We start from the raw sequence: 26,843 nt of genomic DNA, 5'->3' as shown, positions 1-26,843 counted from the left end.
ACTGGTGGGCTTTGGAGGAATTGACATTGCACTTTGGGAGTTATAGTTCACTTATACCCAGAGACCACTGGGAACCCAACCAATGGTTAATCTGGGCCACACTTGGCATGCATACCCAACATGGCCAGCTTTGAATACTGGTGGGCTTTGGAGGAATTGACTTTGCACTTTAGGAGTTATAGTTCACCTGCACCCAGAAAGCACTGGGAACACAACCCATGGTTATTCTGGACCACACTTGGCATGCATACCCAACATGGCCAGCTTTAAATACCAATGGGCTTTGGAGGAATGGTTAATCTGGACCAGACTTGGCATGCACTGAATATTGGTGGAGCTGGAAGAATGGCAGACCATTATGGGAATTGCAGTTTTTTGTTGTTGTTTATTCATTCAGTCGTTTCTGACTCTTCGTGACCTCATGGACCAGCCCACGCCAGAGCTCCCTGTCGGCCGTCACCATCCCCAGCTCCTTCAGAGTCAAGCCAGTCACTTCAAGGATGCCATCCATCCATCTTGCCCTTGGTCGGCCCCTCTTCCTTTTTTCTTCCATTTTCCCCAGCATAATTGCCTTCTCTAAACTTTCCTGTCTTCTCATGATGTGGCCAAAGTACTTCATCTTGGCCTCTACTATCCTTCCCTCCAATGAGCAGCCGGGCTTTATTTCCTAAAGTATGGACTAGTTGGATCTTCTCGCAGTCCAAGGCACTCTCAGAACTTTCCTCCAACATTACAGTTCAAAAGTGCCCCTTTTCCTTCGCTCAGCCGTCCCTATGGTTCAGCTCTCACATCCACAGGTGACTACGGGGAATACCATTGCTTTGACTATGTGGATCTTTGTTGCCAGTGTGATGTCTCTACACTTCACTTTTTTATCGAGATTTATTTGTCGTGTCAGGGCAACCAGTGAATTATATTACATTTCTAACAGAACAAAGCAAACAAACAGACAAAATACAAAATTTGTGAGTTTGGTAGTTGACTAAATGTCCTTTGACTAGTAGCTGGCCACTTGGAGTGCTTCTGGTGTTGCTGCAAGAAGGTCCTCCATTGTGCATGTGGCAGGGCTCAGGGTGCATTGCAGCAGGTGGTCAGTGGTTTGCTCTTCTCCACACTCGCATGTTGAGGATTCCACTTTGTAGCCCCATTTCTTGAGGTTGGCTCTGCATCTCGTGGTGCCAGAGCACTATCATGTCCTTTGACCAGTATCTGGCCACTTCGAGTGCTTCTGGTGTTGCCGCAAGAAGGTCCTCCATTGTGCATGTGGCAGGGCTCAGGTTGCATTGCACCACCTGCTTTATCGAGATGGGTCATTGTTCTCCTCCCAAGAAGTAAGCGTCTTCTGATTTCCTGGCCACAGTCTGCATCTGCAGTAATCTTTGCACCTAGAAATACAAAGTCTGTCACGGCCTCCACGATTTCTCCCTCTATTTCCCAGTTGTCAATCATTCTTGTTGCCATAATCTTGGTTTTTTTGATGTTTAGCTGCAACCCAGCTTTTGCGCTTTCTTCTTTCACCTTGATTAGAAGGCTCCTCGGCTCCTCCTCGCTTTCGGCCATCAAAGTGGTGTCATCTGCATATCTGAAGTTGTTAATGTTTCTTCCAGCAATTTTACCTGAATTTTAACCCGAATCTTTACTAAATTCCTAACCAGGGTATCGCTGGGTACCTAAGCCTGTTAATCAATATGGGAATAACACACTCAATTTGACGAGAAAGCGCCCCTCCACTCACACAGGCTCTCTCTCTCTGGGCCTGAAGAAGGCTCCACTTCCGCCAGTGGACTCCGTTGCCACGGTAACCGAGCGCGAGACCGGCAACGGTCCGTTGCCACGGTAACCGAGCGTTCCATAAAGGAGGAGGCGGAGATGAGAGCGCGCAGAAAGTGGGTAAGGGGGCGGGGCCAACTCCGCCGTGACGTCAACCTGACGCTCGACTTCCTCCCGCCTCAAACATGGCGGCCACCGCCTGGCTCAACGCACAGAAGGGATTCCCCATACGCTGGACTTCAACTCCCAGAAGCCTCCTCCATTTGGGCCCGTGATCGGGAATCCTGGGAGCTGAAGTCCTCAACGCTTGAAATGACACCAGAGTGTGGGAATGAGTGGCACGTAGAGCTAGGAAATGGAGCGCAGCAATCCAACATGTTAGTTAGATAGAGAGAGCGCTTCAGATCAGCGTCCACGCTGTTTCCCGAGCTCTGGTCATCCGGCTTCTTTGGACTCCAGGTGTCAGAATCCCTGCCCAGGCTTCTGGGAGCTGAAGATAATTGACAAGCTGGAATGTGTCCAGAGGAGGGCGAGTAAAATGATCAAGGGTCTGGAGAACAAGCCCTATGAGGAGCGGCTTAAAGAGCTGGCATGTTTAGCCTGAAGAAGAGAAGGCTGAGAGGAGGCATGATAGCCATTTATAAGTATGTGAGAGGAAGCTTGTTTTCTGCTGCCCTGGAGACTAGGACGCAATGGAACAATGGCTTCAAACTACAGGAAAGGAGATTCCACCTGAACATCAGGAAGAACTTCCTGACTATGAGAGCTGTTCAGCAGTGGAACTCTCTGCCCCGAAGTGTGTTGGAGGCTCCTTCTTTGGAGACTTTTAAGCAGAGGGTGGATGGCCATCTGTCGGGGGTGCTTTGAACGCGATTGCCCTGCTTCTTGGTAGAATGGGGTTGGACTGGATGGCCCATGAGGTCTCTTCCAACTCTATGGTTCTGTTGTTTTTAAAATTTTAAATTTGCACATTTAATAAAAAGAACTCACACACATTTATGTTCTTTTTGTTAAATATGCAAATTTAAATATTTTATTGTTTCCTATCTGTTGAACTTGTGCACATGTTTGTGGATTTCAGTGGCTTCTCTGCATAGTCAGACATCCCCACGTCGGCAGTTCGAAGCTGCGGGTCGGGGTGAGCTCCTGCTGTTAGCCCTAGCTCCTGCCAACCTAGCAGTTCGAAAACATGGACATGTGAGTAAATCATAGGTACCACTTCTGTGGAAATGTGAGTAGATCAATAGGTACTGTTTCAGTGGGAAGTTGATAAGGGTGATGCAGGATGTAGAGTGGGTCATGGGGGCTCTGTGTGCTAAGTTTGGTCGTGATCAGTCATTGGTGAGTGTTGCCGTGGTCTCTGGAAGTGAGTGGCGGTACTGCATATCCCATCCTCCATGGTCCACCCTCCTCCAAAGCACACCAGTGGGTCATGGGGGCTCTGCGTGCCAAGTTTGGTCCTGATCAGTCATTGGATGAGGGTCGCAGTGGTCTCAGGAGTTGGGGGAATGTACTGCAAGTCCCATCATCCATGGTTCATCCTCCTCCAAACTGCACAAGGATGTAGAATGGGTCATGGGGGCTCTGCGTGCCAAGTTTGGTCCTGGTCTGTGATTTGTGGGGGCTGCAGTAATCCGTGGGAAGTGAGTTGGGTGAAGGTACTGCAAATCCCATCATCCATGGTCCATCCTCCCCCAAACTTCACCAGGGCGTGAGGAGGTTCATGGGGGTTATGTGTGTTAAGTTTTGTTCAGGTCCATCATTCATCCTAGTCCTAATGGTCTCACGAAGTGTGTGGAGGTATTGCAAGTCACATCATCCATAGCGTGTCCTCCCCCAAAACACACCACGATGTCAAGTGGGTCATGAGGGTTCTGTGTGCCAAATTTGGCCCAGTTCTATCATTGGTGGCCATAGCTGTGCTCTTTGGGAGGTAGAGCGGTTGAAAGTACTGCAAATCCCATCATCCGTGGTCCACCCTCCTCCAAACTGCACCAGGACATAAAGGGGATCATGGGGGTTATGTGTGCCAGGCTTGGTCCAAGTCATCCGTGCAGGTCGCAGTGGCCTGTGAAAGTCATAAACATGTTTATTGTGTTCGGAAGATTTTTTTTTCCTATGTAATTTTGATTATGTTTGTTGGGTTGTTGTAGTTTTTTTCGGGCTATATGGCCATGGTCTAGAGGCATTCTCTCCTGACATTTCGCCTGCATCTATGGCAAGCATCCTCAGAAGTAGTGAGGTCTGTTGGAACTAGGAAAAAGGGTTTATATATCTGTGGAATGACCAGGGTGAGACAAAGGACTCTTGTCTGCTGGAGCTAAGTGTGAATGTTTCAACTGACCACCTTGATTAGCATTTGATTGCCTGGCGGTGCCTGGAGCAAACTTTTATTGAAAGGTGATTAGATGTCCTTGTTTGTTTCCTCTCTGTTGTTGTGCTGTTGTAATTTTAGAGTTTTTTTAATACTGGTAGCCAGATTTTGTTCATTTTCATGGTTTCCTCCTTTCTGTTGAAATTGTCCACATGCTTCTTGTGTATTTCAATGGCTTCTCTGTGTAGTCTGACATGGTGGTTGTGAGAGTGGTCCAGCATTTCTGTGTTCTCAAATAAGATATATTATCCCTTTTTCCTAATTCCAACAGACCTCACTACCTCTGAGGATGCTTGCCACAGATGCAGGCGAAACGTCAGGAGAGAATGCCTCTAGACCATGGCCATATAGCCCGAAAAAACCCAGTGATTCCGGCCTTCGACAATACATGATGTTTGTTTTTATGTTTTTGATTTTATTTTGCTGTAATATGTTGTTCAGGCTCGGCCCCATGTAAGCCGCTCCGAGTCCCCACTGGGGAGATGGTGGTGGGGTATAAATAAAGATTAATAATATTATTATGATTTATTTATTTGTCGTGTCAGAGCAACCAGTCCATTATATTACATTTTTGACAGAACAAAGCAAACAAACAGACAAAATACAAAACGTGTGAGTTTGGTAGTTGGTTAAATGTCCTTTGACCAGTATCTGGCCACTTGGAGTGCTTCTGGTGTCGCTGCAAGAAGGTCCTCCCTTGTGCATATGGCAGGGCTCAGGTTGCATTGCAGCAGTTGGTCAGTGGTTTGCTCCTCTCCACACTCGCATGTCGAGGATTCCACATTGTAGCCCCATTTCTGAAGGTTGGCTCTGCATCTCGTGGTGCCAGAGCGCAGTCTGTTCAGCGCCTTCCAGGTTACCCAGTCCTCTGTGTGCCCAGGAGGGAGTCTCTCATTTGGTATCAGCCATTGGTTGAGGTGCTGGGTTTGGGCCTGCCACTTTTGGACTCTCGCTTGCTGAGGTGTTCCAGCCAGTGTCTCTGTAGATCTTAGAAAACTATTTCTAGATTTAAGTCGTTGACGTGCTGGCTGATACCCAAACAGGGGATGAGCTGGAGATGTCTCTGCCTTGGTCCTTTCACTATTGGCTGCTACTTCCCAGCGGATGTCAGGTGGTGCAATACCGGCTAAGCAGTGTAATTTCTCCAGTGCTTGGCCGGTATTGCACCACCTGACGTCTGCCGGGAAGTAGCAGCCAATAGTGAAAGGACCAAGGCAGATTATTATTATTATCGGTGGTGGCTCCTCGGCTGTGGAACACCCTTCCCGTAGACATCAGGCTAGCCCCCTCCCTGTTGATATTCCACAGGAAGTTAAAAACCTGGTTGTTTGAGAAGGCATTTGAATAGTAGTGCAATGACGGGTAACTCGACCATAGGAATGGAACAACGGAAATGATATTGGATTGTGAACTTGACGATGAGACGACTCGGAATGGCTTGTAGTTATATTGATGTTTTTGATGAGATGTTTTGATAATGATGTACTGGGTATTATTTTTTGTATGTTGTATTTTTGCACCTGTTTTTCCATGTTGTACACCGCAATGAGTCGCCATTAGGCTGAGAATTGCGGTATATAAGCGAAGTAATAAATAAATAAATAAATTATTATTATTATTCAGTTCTTGTGGGTTTTTTCGGGCTATATGGCCATGTTCTAGGGGCATTTCTCCTATGGCCATGTTCTAGAGGCATTTCTCATGGCCATATAGCCCGAAAAAACCCACAAGAACTGAGTGATTCCAGCCATGAAAGCCTTCGACAATACATTATTATTATTATTATTATTATTAAACATGGGGAAAATGTCTTGGCTGTAAGAAAGAGCTGATCAGAGAGTGTCGTACTCTCCATTTCTGCACTCTGAACAGGCAAGTCTTTGGGCTCTGGATTCCTGCAGGGCAGAAATGGGGGTGGGACTAGATGGCCTTTGGGGTACCCTCAAACTCTACTCAATGCAGCTGGGGGGGGGAGAGAAGAAGGGGGCTTTTTTGCTTCTACCTCCAGAAGACTCCTCCCCCCAAATCCTCTCTTTGGAAGCAATTTTGTTATCCTTCCAACCCCCCCCCCTTCCTTCTCCCACTCCCTTCAAAATAATTAACCAGGAGGATTCCCCCTCCTTTGTCTTAACAATGCAGATGAGGCTGTCTCCTTCTCCTCTGCCTATCTAGGAAGCAAGGCTCGCTGCTTCTGGGAGGACAAGAGGAGGCTCTCCTTTCTTCTCTCCTTCTTTCTTCCGACAGACCCTTCCCTGATTTGCTCCTGAAAGAGGTGAAAGGTGCCCCAAAGGGATGAGGAGGGGGTGTCTTGGGAGGGGGGGGTAAAGGCAGCCCCCTTTCTCCCAGGCTTTGCATAGAGGGCAATGAAAGACACCCCCCCCCCCCGTTTGCCCACATTCTCAATGGAGAAGGGGATTCAAACTGCAGGAAGAGAGAGGCTGCCAATCATTAGGAAGAACTCCCAGACTGTAAACAACAACACCTGGGCAAAGGTGAGGCTGGGCGGCCCTCTGTTGGCAGGATGGGGCCATTGGGATTTCTTCCAACTCTAGGATTCTATGAAAAATATGTTGTCTCCTTTGGGGGTGTGTTCAGAGATCTAAATTCAAAATTGTCTATTTTTGGCATGGTTAAACTTGGGCCCTCCGGGTGTTTTGGACTCCAACTCCCACAATTCCTAACAGCCGGTAGGCTGTTAGGAATTGTGGAAGTCCAAACTACCCAGAGGACCCAAATTTAACCACGCCTGGTCTATTGTATTATCACTGTGAGTTTTCCAGGCTGTCTGGCCATGCTCCAGAAGCATTCTCTCCTGACGTTTCGCCCACATCTACGGCAGGCATCCTCAGAGGTTGTGAGGTCTGTTGGAAACCAGGCAAGTAGGGTTTATGTAACTGTGGGATGATGTCCAGCGTGGGAGAAAGAAATCTTTGTCTGTTTGAGGCAAGTGTGAATGTTGCCATTGGCCAGCTTGATTAGCATTGAATGGCCTTGCAGCTTCAAAGCCTGGCTGCTTCCTGTCTGGAGAGAATCATAGATTCATATTATCAGAGTTGGAAGAGACCTCATGGGCCATCCAGTCCAACCCCCTGCCAAGAAGCAGGAATATTGCATTCAAATAAACCCTGACACCCCTTTGTTGGGAAGTGTTAGCTGGCCCTGATGGTTTCCTGTCTGGAATTCTCCTGTTTTCTGGGTGTTGTTCTTTATTTGCTGTCCTGATTTTAGAGTTTTTAAATACTGGCAGCCAGATTTTGTTCATTTTCATTGGGCAGCTTGATTAGCATTGAATAGCCTTGCAGCTTCAAAGCCTGACTACTTCCTGCCTGGGGGAATCCTTTGTTTGGAGGTGTTAACTTGCCCTGATGGTTTCCTGTCTGGAATTCTCCTGTTCTTTATTGGATGATTTTAGAGTTTTTAAATACTAGTAGCCAGATTTTGTTCATTTTCATTGGCCAGCTTGATTAGCATTGAATGGCCTTGCAGCTTCAAAGCCTTGCTGCTTCCTGCCTGGGAGAATCCTTTGTTGGGAGGTGTTAGCTTGCCCTGATGGTTTCCTGTCTGGAATTCCCCTGTTTTCTGGGTGTTGTTCTTTATTTACTGTCCTGATTTTAGAGTTTTTAAACTCTAAAATAGCCTTGCAGCTTCAAAGCCTTGCTGCTTCCTGCCTGGGGAGAATCATTTGTTGGGAGGTATTAGCTGGCCCTGGTGGTTTCCTGTCTGGAATTCCCCTGTTTTCTGGGTGTTGTTCTTTATTTACTGTCCCGATTTTAGAGTTTTTAAATATTGATTACTGATTGTTCATTTTCATTGGTAACCTTGATTAGCATCTAATGGCCTTGCAGCTTCAGAGCTTGTGTTCCCAATAGTCCTCCCACCCATGTCTCCATCATGGAAACAACTCTTGCCTATGAAATGAAGAAGTGGAGAAGGAGAATAACCAGCGAAAATGGGGGAAATTGGTTTTCCTCCTTCTACCCTCCCCCCTTTGTAAAATGGAATATCCTTTGTTGTGCCTCCTTTTGGCCTCTGTGGGGATAACGGAACAGTATTGTTATTGTTGTTGTTATAATATAATATTTTGTGTGTGTGTGTGTGTGTATGTGTGTATATATATATATATATATATATATATATATATATTGTAATATAATATAATATAAGCTGCTCTGAGTCCCCTTTGAGGTGAGAAGGGTGGCATATAAATGTCGTAAATAAATAAATGATATCATCATCAACACCACCATCATCACCCCTGTCCCCCCACCACCACATTCTCCTCATATACCTTTTTCTGTTTCAGCTTTCATAGAAACTGTTTAGAAAACCTCCAGCAAAGGAGACTCTGCCATACTCCCAGGCAGAAGCATCTTGTTTACTTACTTACTTACTTACTTACTTATTTATTTACCATACTTGCATCCTACATTTCTCAACCCCAAAGGGGACTCAAGGCAGCCTTACAAAGGCAACAATTCAATGTCACATGCATACATAGGGTAAACGTTTTCCCCTGACATTATGTCCACTCGTGTCCAGCTCAGGGGGGGGGGGGTGCTATTCTCCATTTCTGGGGTTGGTGCTCATCTCCATTTCTAAACCGAAGAGCCAGCATTGTCCGTAGACACCTCCAAGGTAATGTGGCCGGCATGACTGCATGGAGCGCCTTTACCTTCCTGCCGGTACTTATTGATTTATTCACATTTGCATGTTTTTGAACTGCTAGGTTGGCAGACGCTGGGGCTAACAGCAGGAGCTCACCCTGCTCCCCAAATTCGAACCTGCGACCTTTTGGTCAACAAGTTCAGCAGCTCAGCGGTTTAACCCACTGTGCCACTGGGGGCTCTCGCATGTATACATACATACATCAGTGAAAAAACAAAAACATTAAAACCATCTAATTAAAACATAATATAAAACAGTAATTAAAATCACTTACTCGAGGTCTGCCACTGCTGAACAGCTCTTTCTATCAAGAGGTTCTTCCTAATGTTTAAGTGGAATAATAATAATCATCATCATCATTATAGAATCATAGAATCAAAGAGTTGGAAGAGACCTCATGGGCCATCCAGTCCAACCCCCTGCCAAGAAGCAGGAATATTGCATTCAAATCATCCCTGACAGATGGCCATCCAGCCTCTGTTTAAAACCTTCCAAAGAAGGAGCCTCCACCACACTCCAGGGCAGAGAGTTCCACTGCTGGACGGCTCAATAAACTTAATTTCTATACCGCCCTATCTCCCTTAGACGACTCAGGGCAGTTTACAACAGAAAACTGGCAAACAATTTTCCATTGCCAGGAATCTGTTTCCCAGCAATTTGAATCCATTGCTCTGTATCTTGGTCTCTAGAGCAGCATAAGAAGAGCTTTGTTATATTTGGGTTTCATATTTTTTAAAAGACTCCTGGAAATCAATGGGATGGTCCTAAACAAGCCAGTAGGACAGAAAGCCTATCTCAACCATAGCTAGAGTGACAAAGATTTCAAAACTAGTTTGTTGGAACTAAACACACAAGAAAAAGCAATCTAACTAATTTTAATGCATTTTTTTTCAATTCTAGGAAGAAGTTCTGATCGGCACAGATGCCCCTGATCCCTTCACAACAACCCTCTTCTCAGGTAAGCACAAGAGGGAGACCAACTGGCCCAAGGTCACGACAGGCTCATCCAGGCATGGGCAAACTTGAGCCCTCCAGGTTTTTTGGTCTTCAACTCCCACAATTCCTATCAGCTTACTGGCTGTAAGGAATTTTGGGAGTTGGATTCCAAAACAGGGAGCGAGGGCTGAAGTTTGTAGGGAACTATAGGGAAGGCTCAAGTTTGCCCATGTCTGGACTAATATTATGACCCTTCAAAAAGGCAGAAATGCCACTGTGAAGAAATAAGTGAGTCTCCTAGATTTGTATTGTCGAAGGCTTCCATGGCTGGAATCACTGGGTTGTTGTAGGTTTTTTGGGCTATATGGCCATGTTCTGGAAGCATTCTCTCCTGATGTTTCGCCTGCATCTATGGTAGGCATCCTCAGAGGTTGTGAGGTCTGACTTCCCAACCTCTGAGGATGCCTGCCATAGATGCAGGCAAAACGCCAGGAGAGATTGCTTCTAGAACATGGCCATATAGCCCAAAAAACCTACAACATCTCCTAGATTTGTCCTGTAGGATTCCATTCTGGATGTCTATAAAGAGGAAGCTTTTTAAAAATTTTGTCCTTTAGGTTTTAAATGTGTCATGGTGTCATTGTTTTTGGTGTTTTATTGTTTTTGCTTGATGTATTATTATTTGCTTATGCGTTTTACTGTTATATTTGTATGTTGTTGATGGCGGCCATGGCCTTTGCAAGCCGCATTGAGTCCTTTTGGGAGATTTTGCGGGGTATAAATAAAGATAATAATAATAATAATAATAATAATAATAATAATAATAATAATGTCAGGGTTCTAAAAATCTGATATCTGTAGCTTATCATCAAACTATAGATCAGGGGTCCTCAAACGTTTTAAACAGAAGGCCAGGTCACAGTCCCTGAAACTGTTGGAGGGCTGGATTATAATTTGAAAAAAAAGAAGAATGAATTCCTATGTACACTGCGCATATCTTATTTGTAGTGCAAAAAACACTTGAAAACAATACAATAATTAAAATGGAGAACAATTTTAACAAATATAAATTTATTAGTGTTTCGATGGGAAGTGTGGACCTGCTTTTGGCTGATGACATAGGATTGTTGTTGTGTGCTTTCAAGTCGTTTCAGACTTAGGTTGTCCCTGAGCAAAGGCCAGGTAAATGACCTTGGAGGGCCCCCTCGGCCCTTAGTTTGAGGACCCCAGCTCTAGATAATGAAGGGTATGTGTGCCAAGCTTGGTCCAGATCCATTAATCTTGTAGGAGCCTTGGTGGTACCAACGGGCAAACTGGTCTACATACTTATATAGATAAAGATGAAACTCAAATTAGGAGAAAGGCCAAAGTCCCCTTCCTTTGCAGTAAAGGGCAGAGTCCCTTAAAAAGTAAAGGTTTCCCCTTGACATTAAGTCTAGTCGTGTCCGACTCTGCGGGGTGGTGCTCTACATACTTATATAGATAAAAATGAAACCCAAATGAGGAGAAAGGCCAAAGTCCCCTCCCTTTGCAGGAAAGGGCAGTCGGAGCCCCCTAAAAGGTAAAGGTTTCCCCTTGACGTTAAGTCTAATCGTGTCCGACTCTGTGGGGTGGTGCTCATCTTTATTTCTAAGCCAAAGAGCCAGCGTTGTCCATAGATGCCTCCAAGGTCATGTGGCCAGCATGACTGCATGGAGCACCATTATCTTCCCACAGAAGTGGTACCTATGATCTACTCACATTTGAATGTTTTCAAACTGCTAGGTTGGCAGAACCTGGGGCTAACAGCGGGAACTCATCCCACTTTCCAGATTTGAACTGCCGACCCTTTGGTCAGCAAGTTCAGAAGCTCAGTGGTTGAACCTGCTGCACTTCCGGGGGATCCAATGAAATAATCTATATCAGGGGTCCACAAACTTTTTAAACCGAGGGCCAGGTCACTGTCCCCCAAACTTCTGGAGGGCCGGATTATAATTTGAAAAAAAAAATGAATGAATTCCTATCCACACTGCACATATCATATCTTGTAGTGCAAAAAACACTTAAATGCAATACAATAATTAAAATGAAGAACAATTTTAACAAATATAAACTTATTAGTATTTCAATGGGAAGGGTGGACTTGCTTTTGGCTGATGAGATGGGATTGTTGTGGTTGTTGTGTGCTTTCAAGTCGTTTCAGACTTAGGTTGACCCTGAGCAAGGGCCGGGTAAATCACCTCGGAGGGCCGTATCTGGCCCCCAGGCCTTAGTTTGAGGAACCCTGATCTATATAAATAAAAATGTAATGTTTGTTTGTGGGATTAACAGAACTCAAAAACCACTGGACGAACTGACACCAAATTTGGACACTACACCAATAATAGACCAACAAGTGACCATCACACATAAAAACACTGAAAAACACAGCGGAAGGGACTTAAAAAGCCCAAAAACAAAAGAAATACATTACAATGCATGTGCAAAACCACACACATACAAGCGTATATATATATATATATATATATATATATATACACACACACACACACACACACACACACACACACATACACACACACACACACGTACACACATAAAATACATATACACAGACTGGGCCACAGCAACGCGTGGCAGGGGAAGGCTAGTAGACTATAAAATAAAAAACAATGAGGTTTACTTATAAAACAACTCAAAAATAACAAAATTTGTTATTTGAATTTTAGGTATATAAATAAAACATTTGGGATATGTTTACCCAATCTCCAGACTCTGCTATGACATCAAAGGACTAATCCGGAACCTCTGATCTTTGGAGCGGAAGGGAAAGATCTGCCAGATCCCCACTCCTGAATTCCTGACATTCAAGGCTGCAAGCAGATATCGAGGAGACAAAGTAAGTTGCAAATTCTTCTCTTTCTTTTGTGAAGTCTGCAAAAAAAAAATTCTTTTAAATTGAACAACAGTCCCAAGGCTACCTGATCAACACTTTTCTCATTGTAGAAGCCAGGTGTGTATAGTAAGGCATGCACTTTCTCTGTGTAAGGAAATTGTTGGCATTTCTCCCTGTAGTTTCTTTAGACAGGGCTCCAGTAACCCACCTTCCAATTCTCTTGGCTTTCAACGTAGTGGGCCAACTAAGGACCATCAAAGCACTTCTGTCAGATGGCCATCCAGGCTCTGTTTAAAAGCTTCCAAAGAAGGAGCCTCCATCGCACTCTGAAGCAGAGAGTTCCACTGTTGAACAGCTCTTTCAGTCAGAAAATTCTTCCTAATGTTCAAGTGGAATCTCCTTTCCTCTCATTTCAACCCATTGCTCCAAAAAAAAAAACAAAAAAAACAAAAAACAAGTCTACTCCTTCTTCCCTATGATAGATCTTCAAATATTTAAATGTGGCGATTGTGTCCCTTCTCAGCCTTCTCTTTTGCAGGCTAAACATCCCAAGCTCTTTAAGCTGTTTCTCATAGGGTCAATTATTTCCAGGTCCTTGATCATTTTAGTCGTCCTCCTCTTCAGGACATGTTCCAGCTTGTCCATTTCCCTCTAGGATTGGCAAACCATAGAGCCGAGATATTTGTAGCAAGTGTTGGGTGAGTGGGCTTAATAACAAAAGACCCTCCCCATAAATGTACAGCAGAGTAACTTATTAGTGGCAGTGTGACCCAGCACCAGTAGCCCAGAGTGACAAAAAAAACAAAACAAAACACAAAAATACACAGACCAACATTATCTCTTCCATAGGAGGCTTTTTTTTGTAGCACTATTTACAATAATAAAATTTCCACAACACAAACAAAATCCTTTATACTTCCTTCTTTACTTCCATGCTGTGCTTCTTCCTCATGCAGATAAAGAGCATCTAGCTTCGTTCTCACAGAGGTTTCTCTCAGACTGAACTTACACAGCAGCTTCAAACAGTAGCTTTTTATACACAGCAGCCTTTATACACGAGCTTCACACTTGAGGATTTACACACAAGGCCTTCAACCTGGAGCTTCTCTCACCGAATTTTCTCACACCAGGGCTTTCTCATACTCGGCTTTCTCATAGACAGAGGTTTACCTCACACTCCTCAGGAGAACACTAGCTTTGTCCCACTAACAGGCTTTGGCCTATTCACACTCTTCAGGACAACACTAGCTTTGGCCCACTGACTCTAATAAGCTTCGGCCTACTCACTCTCCTCAGGACTACACTAACTTTGGCCCACTGAGGCTAACAGGCTTTGGCTTACTCATTCTCCTCAGGACGACACTAGTTTTGGCCCACTAACTCTAACAGGCTTCGGCCTACTCACATTCCTCAGGACAACACCATCTTTGGCCCACTGACTTGGGCTTGGGCCTACTCATACTCCTCCTGATGACGCTAGTGTTGGCCCACTAACTCTAACAGGCTTCGGCCTACTCACATTCCTCAGGACATTAGCTTTGGCTCACTAATTCTAACAGGCTTCGGCCTGCTCACACTTCTCAGGACAACACCATCTTTGGTCCACTAATTCTAACGGGCTTCAGCCTACTCACTCTCCTCAGGACGGCACTAGCTTTGGCCCACTGACTCTAACAGGCTTCGGCCTACTCATACTCCTCAGGATGACACTAGTGTTGGCCCACTAACTCTAACAGGCTTCAGCCTACTCACTCTCCTCAGGACAACACTAACTTTGGCCCACTGACTCTCACAGGCTTCGGCCTACTCACTCTCTTCAGGATGACACTAGCTTTGGCCCACTGACTAACAGGCTTCGGTCTACTCACTCTCCTCAGGACTAGCTTTGGCCCACTAACTCCAACAGGCTTTGGCCTATTCAATCTTCTCAGGACGACACTAGTTTTTGTGAGGGCTAGTAAATGTAAATAAACAGAAGCATTACCACAGTTTCTGTATCAGGATATACCAGTATAATAAAGTATCACTCGTGCTTTTGTAACAATTAATAGTAACTTTACTTCAGTTCAAAAGGTCAAACAGGGCAACAATATATACATCAGTCTCTCTGAATTCACACAGAGAACAGAGGGAATAAGCAGTCCTTTTAAAAAGTCTTTAAAATATGTTTCATGCCTTAGAAATGATCAGGCTTCAGAGAGCTGGCAACCATTTTCTTCCTGGCTGTTTCCAGTCAGCGCTCCCGTCACTTTCCAAAGTGAAAATGGCAGTTAAAACAGTTTGTCTCAGCAGCAAGCCAAAGACATCAGCTAATCAGAACTCTGGTTCCTGGCATGCCCAGCCAATCAGCTGTTGACACATATCTTTCTAGTCAACCCATTACATCATGGCGTCACTTTACAAATCCCCACAGCTTTGGTCCACTAACTCTAACAGGCTTCGGCCTAATTGCACTCCTCAGGATGACACTAGCTTTGGCCCAGTGACTCTTAACAGGCTTTGGCCTACTCACCCTCATCAGGACGACACTAGCTTTGGCCCACTGACTCTAACAGGCTTTGGCCTACTCACTCTCATCAGGACGACACTAGCTTTGGCCCACTGACTCTAACAGGCTTTGGCCTACTCACTCTCATCAGGACGACACTAGCTTTGGCCCACTGACTCTAACAGGCTTCGGCCTACTCACTCTCCTCAGGACGACACTAGCTTTGGCCCACTGACTCTAACAGGCTTTGGCCTACTCACTCTCATCAGGACGACACTAGCTTTGGCCCACTGACTCTAACAGGCTTTGGCCTACTCACTCTCCTCAGGACGACACTAGCTTTGGCCCACTGACTCTAACAGGCTTCGGCCTACTCACTCTCATCAGGACGACACTAGCTTTGGCCCACTGACTCTAACAGGCTTCGGCCTACTCACTCTCCTCAGGACGACACTAGCTTTGGCCCACTGACTCTAACAGGCTTCGGCCTACTCACTCTCCTCAGGACGACACTAGCTTTGGCCCACTGACTCTAACAGGCTTCGGCCTACTCACTCTCCTCAGGACGACACCAGCTTTGGCCCACTGACTCTAACAGGCTTCGGCCTACTCACTCTCCTCAGGACGACACCAGCTTTGGCCCACTGACTCTAACAGGCTTCGGCCTACTCACTCTCCTCAGGACGACACTAGCTTTGGCCCACTGACTCTAACAGGCTTCGGCCTACTCACTCTCCTCAGGACGACACCAGCTTTGGCCCACTGACTCTAACAGGCTTCGGCCTACTCACTCTCCTCAGGACGACACTAGCTTTGGCCCACTGACTCTAACAGGCTTCGGCCTACTCACTCTCCTCAGGACGACACCAGCTTTGGCCCACTGACTCTAACAGGCTTTGGCCTACTCACTCTTTCAGTGCTTGACTCACGCTTTTGTAATAAAAAAATAACTAGTTAATTTTTGATATTTCTAACAGGAAGAGGTTTCAAAGGGAAAAATTAGCCTTGCTGACTAGAGGCTCTGGACCAATCAAGAAATGGGAAGTTTTCCTAAATCATGTATAGAATTACGGGAATATTATGAGGTGCCAACGAAGCCACTAATGGCAGGGAATTTTTTAAAAGAGGGAGTGAATAGAAGAGGAATAGAAGAGGGGCAGAGGATGTAGTTTCTGCTTCTGACAAGCAAAAAAGCAATAGTCAGATATCATACAATCATTCTCAGATCCATGTGTGTGTGTGTATATATAATGTCAGGAGCAACTTGAGAAACTGCAAGTTGCTTCTGGTGTGAGATAATTGGCTGTCTACAAGGATGTTGCCCAGGGGATGACTGGATGTTTTGATGTTTTACTATCCTTGTGGAAGGCTTCTCTCATGTCCCCACATGGGGAGCTGGAGCTGAGAGAGGGAGCTCATCCAGGCTCTCCCCGGATTCGAACCTGCGACCTGTCGGTCTTCATTCCCGCCGGCACAAGGGTTTAACCCACTGCGCCACCGGGGGCTCAGATCCATATGAGACACACTAACATAGAGTCTTTGGCTGGGTTTGCAAGAAGAGAATTGAGCAAGCATCCCCCTCCATCTCTCCATGAAGCTTCTTAAAAAGGCAGCTTTTTTAAAAGGCAGAATATATTCCCAAGGGAAAGTGAATAAATGTGGCACTTTCCCCCCTCCCGTTATTGCCAAAAAGTGGATAAGGAAGCGTGGGTATGAAAATAATATATAAAATATATAAAATAATATATAAATATTAAAATTAATGTGGCATCCCTACTTTGCAGATTTTCACTTATCGTGGGTGGACCTGGAACAGAACCCCCGCAATAAGTGTATTCTTGAGCCAACCCAAATATAAGGCGAGGCAACCAATTTTACCACAAAAAAAAAACCTGGGAAAAGCTGGAATGTGTCCAGAGGAGGGCGACTAAAATGATCAAGGGTCTGGAGAACAAGCCCTATGAGGAGCGGCTTAGGGAACTGGGCATGTTTAGCCTGAAGAAGAGAAGGCTGAGAGGAGATATGATAGCCATGTATAAATATGTGAGAGGAAGCCACAGGGAAGAGGGAGCAAGCTTGTTTTCTGCTTCCCTGGAGACTAGGACGCGGAACAATGGCTTCAAACTACAAGAGAGGAGATTCCATCTGAACATTAGGAAGAACTTCCTGACTGTGAGAGCCGTTCAGCAGTGGAACTCTCTGCCCCAGAGTGTGGTGGAGGCTCCTTCTTTGGAAGCTTTTAAGCAGAGGCTGGATGGCCATCTGTCAGGGGTGATTTGAATGCAATATTCCTGCTTCTTGGCAGGGGGTTGGACTGGATGGCCCATGAGGTCTCTTCCAACTCTTTGATTCTATGATTCTATGAAAACATATTGACTCGAGTATAAGCCGAGGATGGGAAATGCAGCCGCTACTGGTCAATTTCAAAATAAAAAGGGATACCAATATTTATTTATTTATTTACATTATTTCTATTCCACCCATATCAGCCCGAAGGCGACTCAGGGCGGCATTACATGTAACATTACATGAATTGAGTGCCTCAGTAGGTTAATAATAATAATAATAATAATAATAATAATAATAATAATAATAATAATAGTAACACTATTTGTACCCCGCTACCATCTCCCCAAGGGACTCGGTGCAGCTTACATGAGGCCGAGCCCAAACGCGACAATACAACAATACAAGCAATTGAAAAACATAAACAATAAAATACACAACATTATCAAAAAACAACACACAATTAAAAACAGTGGGAAGGCCAAATGTAGAGTTAAAATTGGAAATAATGCTGGGACATGGACGAAAGGTGATACTGGTGTTTGTAGAAGGGCATACGGGCAGACCTAAAGAAATGTAAAGTGCTCTGGAGGACAAAGTGCTATGGGATCATTATTCCGGGAAGGCACACTGGAACAGCCATGTCTTCAAGCTCCTCCTGAAGACTGCCAGAGTTGGAGCCTGTCTGATGTCTTTAGGGAGTGAGTTAAATGTTTTTGAATATTTACATGACACTGCCAGGTTGCTAGGATACTGATAAATGGATGAGGAAAGAAAAAGGGATGATGAAGTGATATAGGGATAGGAGAACATTTCTTTTTCCTAGAGGGACAGGGAATGTTGGGACGTGCATGGCAGCAGAAGACCCCCCACTCATAACTCCTAGTTCCTGAAAATGAGGGGTATATAGTCTTCTTGAGATTCCTTTGAGAGAGAAGGACAAAGGAGCAAGCAAGGGGAATTAACTAGTGATTTGAGAAATCTTTTCACATGTAAAGATGTAACTTTTTACACACAGCAGCCTTCACACACAATGGCCTTCAACCTGGGGCTTCTCTCCCACTGAGGCCTTTCTCCCACTGAGGCCCTCTCACACTCTCAGTGGGAGAAAGGCCTCAGTGTGAGAGAAGCTCCTGGTTGAAGGCCGTTGTGTGTGAAGGCTGCTGTGTGTAATTAAACATACCTAGTTAATTTTTAAAATTAAAAAATAAATAAAATCTCTTTGGCTTTTTTTGCCACCGCATGACATTCCTGGCTCATGTTCACCTTCCTCCCCACGAGGACTCCAAGATCTTTTCCACACCTCCTGCTGTCGAGCCAGGCATCGTCTCCCATTCTGTATCCGAATGTATCTCCTTCTATGTCCCACCTAGGAGCTTAAGATCCTTTGGGGAGGCCCTTTTCTCGGCCCCATCTCTATCATAAACGTGCTTGGCAGGGACGAGGGACAGGGCCTTCTCGGTGGTGGCCCCCTGCCTGTGGAATTCACTCCCCGGGGAAATTAGGCTGTCTTCATCCCTCCTCACCTTTAAAAAGAAGTTCAAAATGTGGATGTGGGACCAGGCCTTTGGGTAACTATACGGACTGTGACTATGATGACAATTGCTATGGTAATGGACTATGGGCAAGCTTGATGAGCCTCCGACTACAGAATTCTGCTAGATAACAGCCACCAGACTGGTATATTGTAGTAGATTTTAATTGTATTGACTTAATGTTTTTAACTATATATAATTATTGTTTCTGTTTTGTATTTTACTATGTATACATGGAAGCATTGAATCGTTGCTGGCTGGAAGCCGCCCTGAGTCCCCTCCAGGAAGTTGAGAAGGGCGGGGTAAAAATACTTGAAATAAATAAATAAATTTGCATTTTATTTATTCTGCCTAAGTTGGGTATCTTGCATTTGTCCCTGTCAAACTTCATTTTTTTTTAGTTTTTATTATTATTATTATTATTAAAATTTATTTGTACCCCGCTAGCATCTCCCGAAGGACTCGATGCGACTTAAGGCCAAGGCCTCAGTACACAATATAACAGTACACCTAAAGCATATTAAAACAATTAAAGCAGTATTAAAACAACAAAACCACAAGCAGTAAACAATACATCAAACACAATAAAACTAGGCCGGGCCAGAGTAAAGGGTACAGGATTAAAAAGTGCTGATGTGACAGGTGATATGTAAGGGTTATAGGACGAGTGCAGTGTGCGGCAATCTTAATTCTAATAAAGTACTTCTGGGATTTGGTATTGGGGATTTCCTAGTCGGGGAAGGCACATTGGAACAGCCAGGTCTCCAAGTTCTTCCTGAAGACTGCCAATGTGGGGGCCTGTCTCAGATCTTTGGGGAGAGTATTCCAGAGACGGGGGGCCACCATGGAGAAGGCCCTGTCTCGAGTCCCCACCAAACGTGCTTGCGACGCAGGCAGGATCACTAGCAGGGCCTCTCCAGATGAGCGTAGTGAGCGCATGGGTTCGTAGACGGAGATGCGGTCACGCAGGTAGGCTGGTCCCAAACCGTTCAGGGCTTTGTAGGTAAGCACCTGCACCTTAAATTGGGCTCAGAAGATAAACGGCAGCCAGTGGAGCTCCTTGAACAGGAGGGTTGACCTCTCTCTGTAAGGAGCACCAGTTAACATCCTGGCCGCTGCTCGTTGGACAAGTTGGAATTTCTGAGCCGTTTTGGCCAATCATCTCTCTAATCTGTAAAGATTGTTTAGAGAGATGGGCCAAAACTAATAAAATGGAGCGGGTGGGGGGCATCCAGTTGGGATTTCCTTGTTTATCTGCCCAGAGAGATAACCTTGCTGTGGCTGGGGGAACCTTACGAGGAGTGATCGTTGTCATAAAGCTTTTCCTTGGTCTGAGTCTACTGGGAAGAGGCTGATAGCCATGCAGTGAGTGGTTTTCACAGTGTTCAACCTTATTTCTCCCACAGTTGGCAGCAACTTCTTGTCAGACACCGGAGGGGCAATGCCAGCTAACTTGTAGAGTTTATCAACAGGTGTAGGTCTAAGACATCCTGTGATTATTCTGCATGTTTCGTTCAGTGCTATGTTCACCTGCTTTGTGTGAGCAGACTTGTGCCAAATAGGGCAGGCATACTCAACCGTTGAGTAAGGCGAGGCCAGAGCTGATGTTTTTACTAATTTGGGGTCTTATTTCTTAATTCTCTTAGCTGATGCAGACTCTTAAACCTCACTCCCGAATTCCTGGCTCTCTCCATCTTAGGCCCCTTCTACACTGCCATATAAAGTCCACATTGTCTGCTTTGAACTGGATTAGATAGTAGCATAGACTACAATAATCCAGTTCAAATCAGATAATCTAGCAGTGTAGAAGGTGTCTTAATCTTCCTTCATTCAACCCATATGACCCATTCCTACAACACACAACTGCCAATATTGCTCAGCTCTCTTCATTACCTACTTACTGGCAATATTTCATTTGTTGTATCCTTCCTGTTAGCGCTTTACTTGATTACTTTACTTCCTTTTACTTACATAGAATCATAGAATCAAAGAGTTGGAAGAGACCTCATGGGCCATCCAATCCAACCCCCTGCCGAGAAGCAGGAATATTGCATTGAAATCACCCCTGACAGATGGCCATCCAGCCTCTGTTTAAAAGCTTCCAAAGATGGAGCCTCCACCACACTCTGGGGCAGAGAGTTCCACTGCTGAACAGCTTACATACTTACTTATTTAGGAAATCCCTCATAGCTCGAAGATGATGGTCTTCCAGATATGGTGTCTTGGCGGTGGGTCTGTAGGTGGCTGTGGAGCCCTATTCTTGACCCGCATGCTATCCCAAAAGTGAGGGCAATGGTTTCCAGGCAAAAGGCAGTCCTGGTCAGGGTTGGCTTGATGCACCTTCCTCTTGGAATGTTTCTCTCTTTTGCCCTCCATTCGTGCCTCTTCGAATTCTGCAGCACTACTGGTGACCTGTGACAGGTGACCTCCAGGTAGAGAACTCAAGGGCCAGGACTTCCCAGTTCTCAGTGTCTATGCCACAGTTTTTAAGGTTGACTTTAAGCCCATCTTTCAATCTCTTTTCCTGTTTACTGACATTATGTTTCCCGTTCTTGAGTTGGGAGTATAGTAACAGTGATCTGGCATTCAGACAATGTGGCTGGTCCGGTGGAGTTGATGGCATAGGAACATCACTTCGGTACTGGTGGTCTTTGTTTCTTCCAGCATGCTGACATTTGTCTGCCTGTATTCCCAAAAGATTTGCAGGATTTTTTCGGAGGCAATGCTGATGGAATCGTTCCAGAAGTTGCGTATTACATCTATAGGCAGTCCATGTTTCGCAGGTGTATAGCAGGGTTGGGAGGATGATAGTTTTATAAACAAGCACCTTGGTCTCTCTATGGATGTCCCGGTCCTTTTGCTGGGACTAAAAGTCATGTGATTGAATAGTATTTGGTTGTAGGTGCCCTTTCAGGTAATTAGTGGTCTGGTTGGGAGCATATCTCCTGCAGCTACGAAGGTATTTCTTTTACCATAGGATCTGATTCATTTTCTACAAGAAGGTTATGGGAATTCAATGTGGAATTAATGCAACTTGACACAATATTAACTTCCATAGTTCTAAGCTATGGAATCTTAGGAGTTGTAGTTTGGTGAGATGCCTGCTCTCTTTGGTAGAGAAGGCTAAGGGCCTTGTAAAACTACCAACTTGTGATGTTTCCCGTTTCATCTCTATGCTTTCAGCATGCTTTGAGTCGGCTGTGTATTTCACCGAGAAGGAGTGGTGTGTCCTGTGGGCTCTGTGTGTAGAAGTCACAATGGAGAATTGTATCAGCGTGGCCTCTCTGGGTAAGATTATCTCTGCTTTTATAAAAATACTAACCTAGATGCCCAATATTGGCTCTTCCTTTTCTTCCACTCTTTCCCTCACACATCTTGTCCTTCTCTCTTTTTTCCTTCCTCTCCTTCTTCCCTTTCTTTCTTTCTTTCTTTCTTTCTTCCGTCATACACCTCTCCTCCCTCCTTCCCTTTCTTTTCTTTCTTTCTGCCTCCCTCCCTCCCTTCTTTTGATCCTTTTTTCCTTCATTCATTCTTTCCTTCTTTACTATCCTTCCTCCCTTTCTTTCTTTCTTTCTTTCTTTCTTCCTCCCTCCCTTCTTTCCTTCCTTCCTTCCTCCCTTCCTTCCTTCCTTCCCCTCCTCCTTTTCATCTCCTTTCCACTTCTCTTTCTCTTCCCTTCTTTTTCCTTCTGGCCATGCTTTCCTCAGACCTTTCTCCTCTTCCTTTGTTTTTCTTTAGCTACCCTTTTCTTGAGAGCCACAGTCTCTCAGCCTCAGAGCAAGGCACAGGCACACAAGCACACCTTCCAAAATACAGATCTCTATTTAATTGTTTTCTTTCTTTTCTCTTGTTTCTCACCCCGAAGGGGTTCAGAGCGGCTTACAAGATATATATACATACAATATATTATATTATTAGCATAGTGCAATATAAGCATTATATATTACTATATTGTACTATACCATTATATTGTAATATTATTAGTAATATTACATACAATATAAAATATATAATTATAATATTGTATTATTATTGTATTGTATTGTATTACATTATAATATTATAAATATTATATGTATATACATTATATTATATTATATTATATTATATTATATTATTAGTAAAGCACAGGAGACAAGATGGAACAAGATTGGGGGGGGGGGGGCTCCTAACTGATGATATAGGCAGGAGACAAGATGGAACTGTCTTCTGCTCCCCTCTCTCTTCACTTGAGATTAATGCTTGACTGAATCCTTGGATTCTGTGCTTTACTCTTAATAAAATCTTCTTTTTTTCCAAGGATATAATAAGCAGAAGAATGTGAACAACAGGGAGACAGCTGTGGCATCATGGGAAATAACAGAGCCTATTATGGAAAAACAGGAGTTTGGAAAGCGAAAGGGAATGAAGACACAAAGTAGAATCCAAGTGAAAAATGAGAAGGAAGTATTTCCGAATGTTAATCTTTCTGAACCTCTGGCGTTAGAATCAAATCAAATCAAGTGCTTGCACTGCGGGAGAATATGCAAATCTCAATCACAACTAAACCTGCATATGAGGCTCCATACAGGACACAGACCATACAACTGCATGGAATGTGGAAAGGATTTCATTCGCCAAGAACACCTAAAATTACATCAAAGAACCCACACAGGGGAGAAACCATACAAATGCATGGACTGTGGAAAGAGCTTCAGTCAGCGTGGACATCTGAATCTACACCAAAGGACCCACACAGGGGAGAAACCGTTTAAATGTATGGAATGTGGAAAGAGCTTTAGTGACAGTGGATCTTACAACAAACACCTCATGATTCACACAGGGGAGAAACCATACAAATGCATGGAATGTGGGAAAGAATTCAGCCGGCAACAGCATCTACATTCCCATCAAAGAACACACACTGGGGAGAAACCGTATACATGCATCGAATGCGGAAGGAGCTTCAGTGATAGTGGTACGTATAGTAAACATCGAAGAATTCACACAGGGCAGAAACCATACAGATGCATCGAGTGTGGAAAGAGCTTCAGCGAGAGCGGACATCTACGCTCACACCAGAGAACGCACACAGGGGAAAAGCCATATGAGTGCATGAAATGTGGAAAGACCTTTCGCCAAACCGGGCACTTACGGTTACATGAGAGAATACACACAGGGGAGAAGCCACACCAATGCATGGAATGTGGAAAGAACTTCAGTAGGAGTGGCCATCTACATGCGCATCAAAGAGTTCACACAGGGGAGAAGCTACATAAGTGCATGGAATGTGGGAAGATGTTTGGTGATAGTGGAGCGTGTGCGAAACATCAAATGATCCACACAGGAGAGAAACCATACAAATGCATGGAATGCGGAAAGAGCTTCAATCAGAGTGGAAATCTGGATTCACATCAAAGAACTCACAGAAACGAGAAATTGTATGAATGCTTGGAATGTGGGAAGAGATTCAATTGGAAATATGTTCTTACTCTGCATCGTAGAATCCATACAGAGGAGAAGCCATATACATGTGTGGAATGCGGAAAGGACTTCCGACAAAGTGGACAGCTACACGTGCATCGTAGAACCCACACAGGGGAGAAACCGTATAAATGCACAGAATGTGGAAAGAGCTTCAGTCAAGGTGGATACCTAAAATCGCATCAAAGAACCCACACCGGGGAAAAACCATATGAATGCTTAGAATGTGGGAAGAGTTTCGCTTATCCACAGAATCTACATGCGCATAAAAGAACACACAAAGGGAATAATCCTAATGGAATGTGGAATAAACTACTATCAGATTGGACATCTACATTCTTATCAACCTACAGAAAGGAAAACACTCATGAATGACAGGAATATGGAAGGGGCTTCTCTTCTTTACATAGTCTGTAATCACATCAAAATATTTACACAGGGAAAAGATCATATAAATCAGTGTTTCTCAACCTCCAAATGCCGCAACCTCTTAATACGCTTCCTCATGTTGTGGTGACCCCCAACCATAAAATTATTTTCGTTGCTACTTCATAACTGTAATTTTGCTACTGTTATGAATCGTAATGTAAATATTTGATATGCAGGATGTATTTTCATTTGGCACAAATACCCAATATGCCCACATTTGAATACTGGTGCAATTGGGGGGGGGGGGGGGGATTGGTTTTGTCGTTTGGGAGTTGTAGTTGCTGGGATTTATAGTTACTCTACAATCAAAGAGCATTCTGAACTCCTCCAACAATGGAAATGAATCGTACTTGGCACACAGAACTCCCATGACCAATGGAAAATACTGGAAGGGTTTGGTGTTTTCGAGCTGTAGTTCACCTACATCCAGAGAGCATTGTGGACACAAACAATGATAGATTGGGACCAAACTTGGCACAAATACTCAATATGCCCAAATGTGAACACTGGTAGAGTTTGGGGCAAATAGACCTTGACATTTGGGAGCTGTAGTTGCTGGGATTTATAGTTACCCTACAATCGAACTCTGTCAATTATGGAATTGAATCTTACTTGGCACACAGAACTCCCATGACTAACGGAAAATACTGGAAGGGTTCAGTGGGCATTGACCTTGAGTTTTCGAGTTGTAGTTCACCTACATCCAGAGAGCATTGTAGACACAAACAATGATAGATCCGGACCAAACTTGGCACGAATACTCAATATGCCCAAATGTGAACATTGGTATAGTTTGGGGAAAATAGACCTTGACATTTGGGAGTTATAGTTGCTGGGATTTATAGTTCACCTATGCTCAAAGAGCATTCTGAACCTCACCAACGATAGAATTTGGCCAAACTTCCCACACAGAACTCCCATGCCTTGAAGGACTCACTGGCACGAGCCTCCCTCCAGCCTCGCATGCTCTCCCTCACCTGTACATGCGCACCATGCTGCCATGTGCTGAGCGCGCCTGCTCTCCCCTCCCCGCTTGGATTCCCAGAAACAGCCCTCCCCTTGGCTGAGAGGCTGGCCAATCACAGTGGAGGAGGGCTTTTGGTGGGAGAATTCGCCATTTATTTCCAAAAAGGAAGAGAAGGACAGGCAGAGAGATCTTCGGCCTTCTCTGCCAAAGGGGTTCCTAAGACTGTCAGAAATATATGTTTTCTGATGGTCTTTGGTGACCCCTTTTATAAACCCCCTCATGACCCCACCTCTAGGGGTTCTAACCACCAGGTTGAGAAACACTGATCTAAAAGAACTTGGTTACCTTTTGTGGTGACACCTCTTGAAAGGGTGAGGCATAGAGTTTCAAATGCTTACCACAAGGTACCTCTTCCAGTGCAGAAACAGCCCCCTAGGCTCAGTCATTTAGAAGATGGCGATCTTGCAACATAAGGAGATATGAGATATTCTTCATTTGCAGAAGTATTTTAAAGTCTGTTTCTGGCTCAAAATAGTTAGTAAAACTTTGTAACTTATTAAACTGTTAGTAACTTTTAATGTAAATGTAACATGTTGCCATCGTGAAATATCCTGATTTGACATTGAGCCCATAATTTGAAACACCTTGTAATTCATTGATTCTGTTTTTGTTGTTGTGCACTTAAATGTTCATTCAATAAATATTTGAATCATTTCAGCCATTCCGTTTTCTTGGCAGTCCATCCAAAGTCTATCAAACATTAAATGAATTGTGGAAAATCTGTATTTTTATTAATGTGGAATACTTGAATGTAGCCTTATGTTCCCGTAAACATTTATGAATAAGACTATCTACAAGGCCATGAAAAGGCATTTCTTCTCTTTCTGGTCAATACCCACTAACTTTCAAATTATATGCTGATATACAGTGTTCCCTCACTTACTGCTGGGGTTAGGTTCCAGGACCTCCCTCAATAAGTGAAAAACCGCAATGTAGGGATTCTGCATTTATTTTAATATTTATACACTATTTTAAGTCTTTATAAACTTAAAATA

General features: G+C 44.3%; 1 pseudogene; it reads left to right on the top strand.

Moving 5' to 3' along the window:
- Positions 1-6,279: 6,279 nt before the first annotated feature.
- Positions 6,280-24,654, top strand: LOC132766100 (zinc finger protein 436-like; annotated as a pseudogene).
- Positions 24,655-26,843: the final 2,189 nt, after the last annotated feature.

This window comes from Anolis sagrei, chromosome 2, assembly GCF_037176765.1.
Source record: "Anolis sagrei isolate rAnoSag1 chromosome 2, rAnoSag1.mat, whole genome shotgun sequence".
Classification (NCBI taxonomy): domain Eukaryota; kingdom Metazoa; phylum Chordata; class Lepidosauria; order Squamata; family Dactyloidae; genus Anolis; species Anolis sagrei.
Note: the sequence above shows the minus strand (reverse complement) of the source record. Positions and strands in the feature narration are given on the sequence as shown.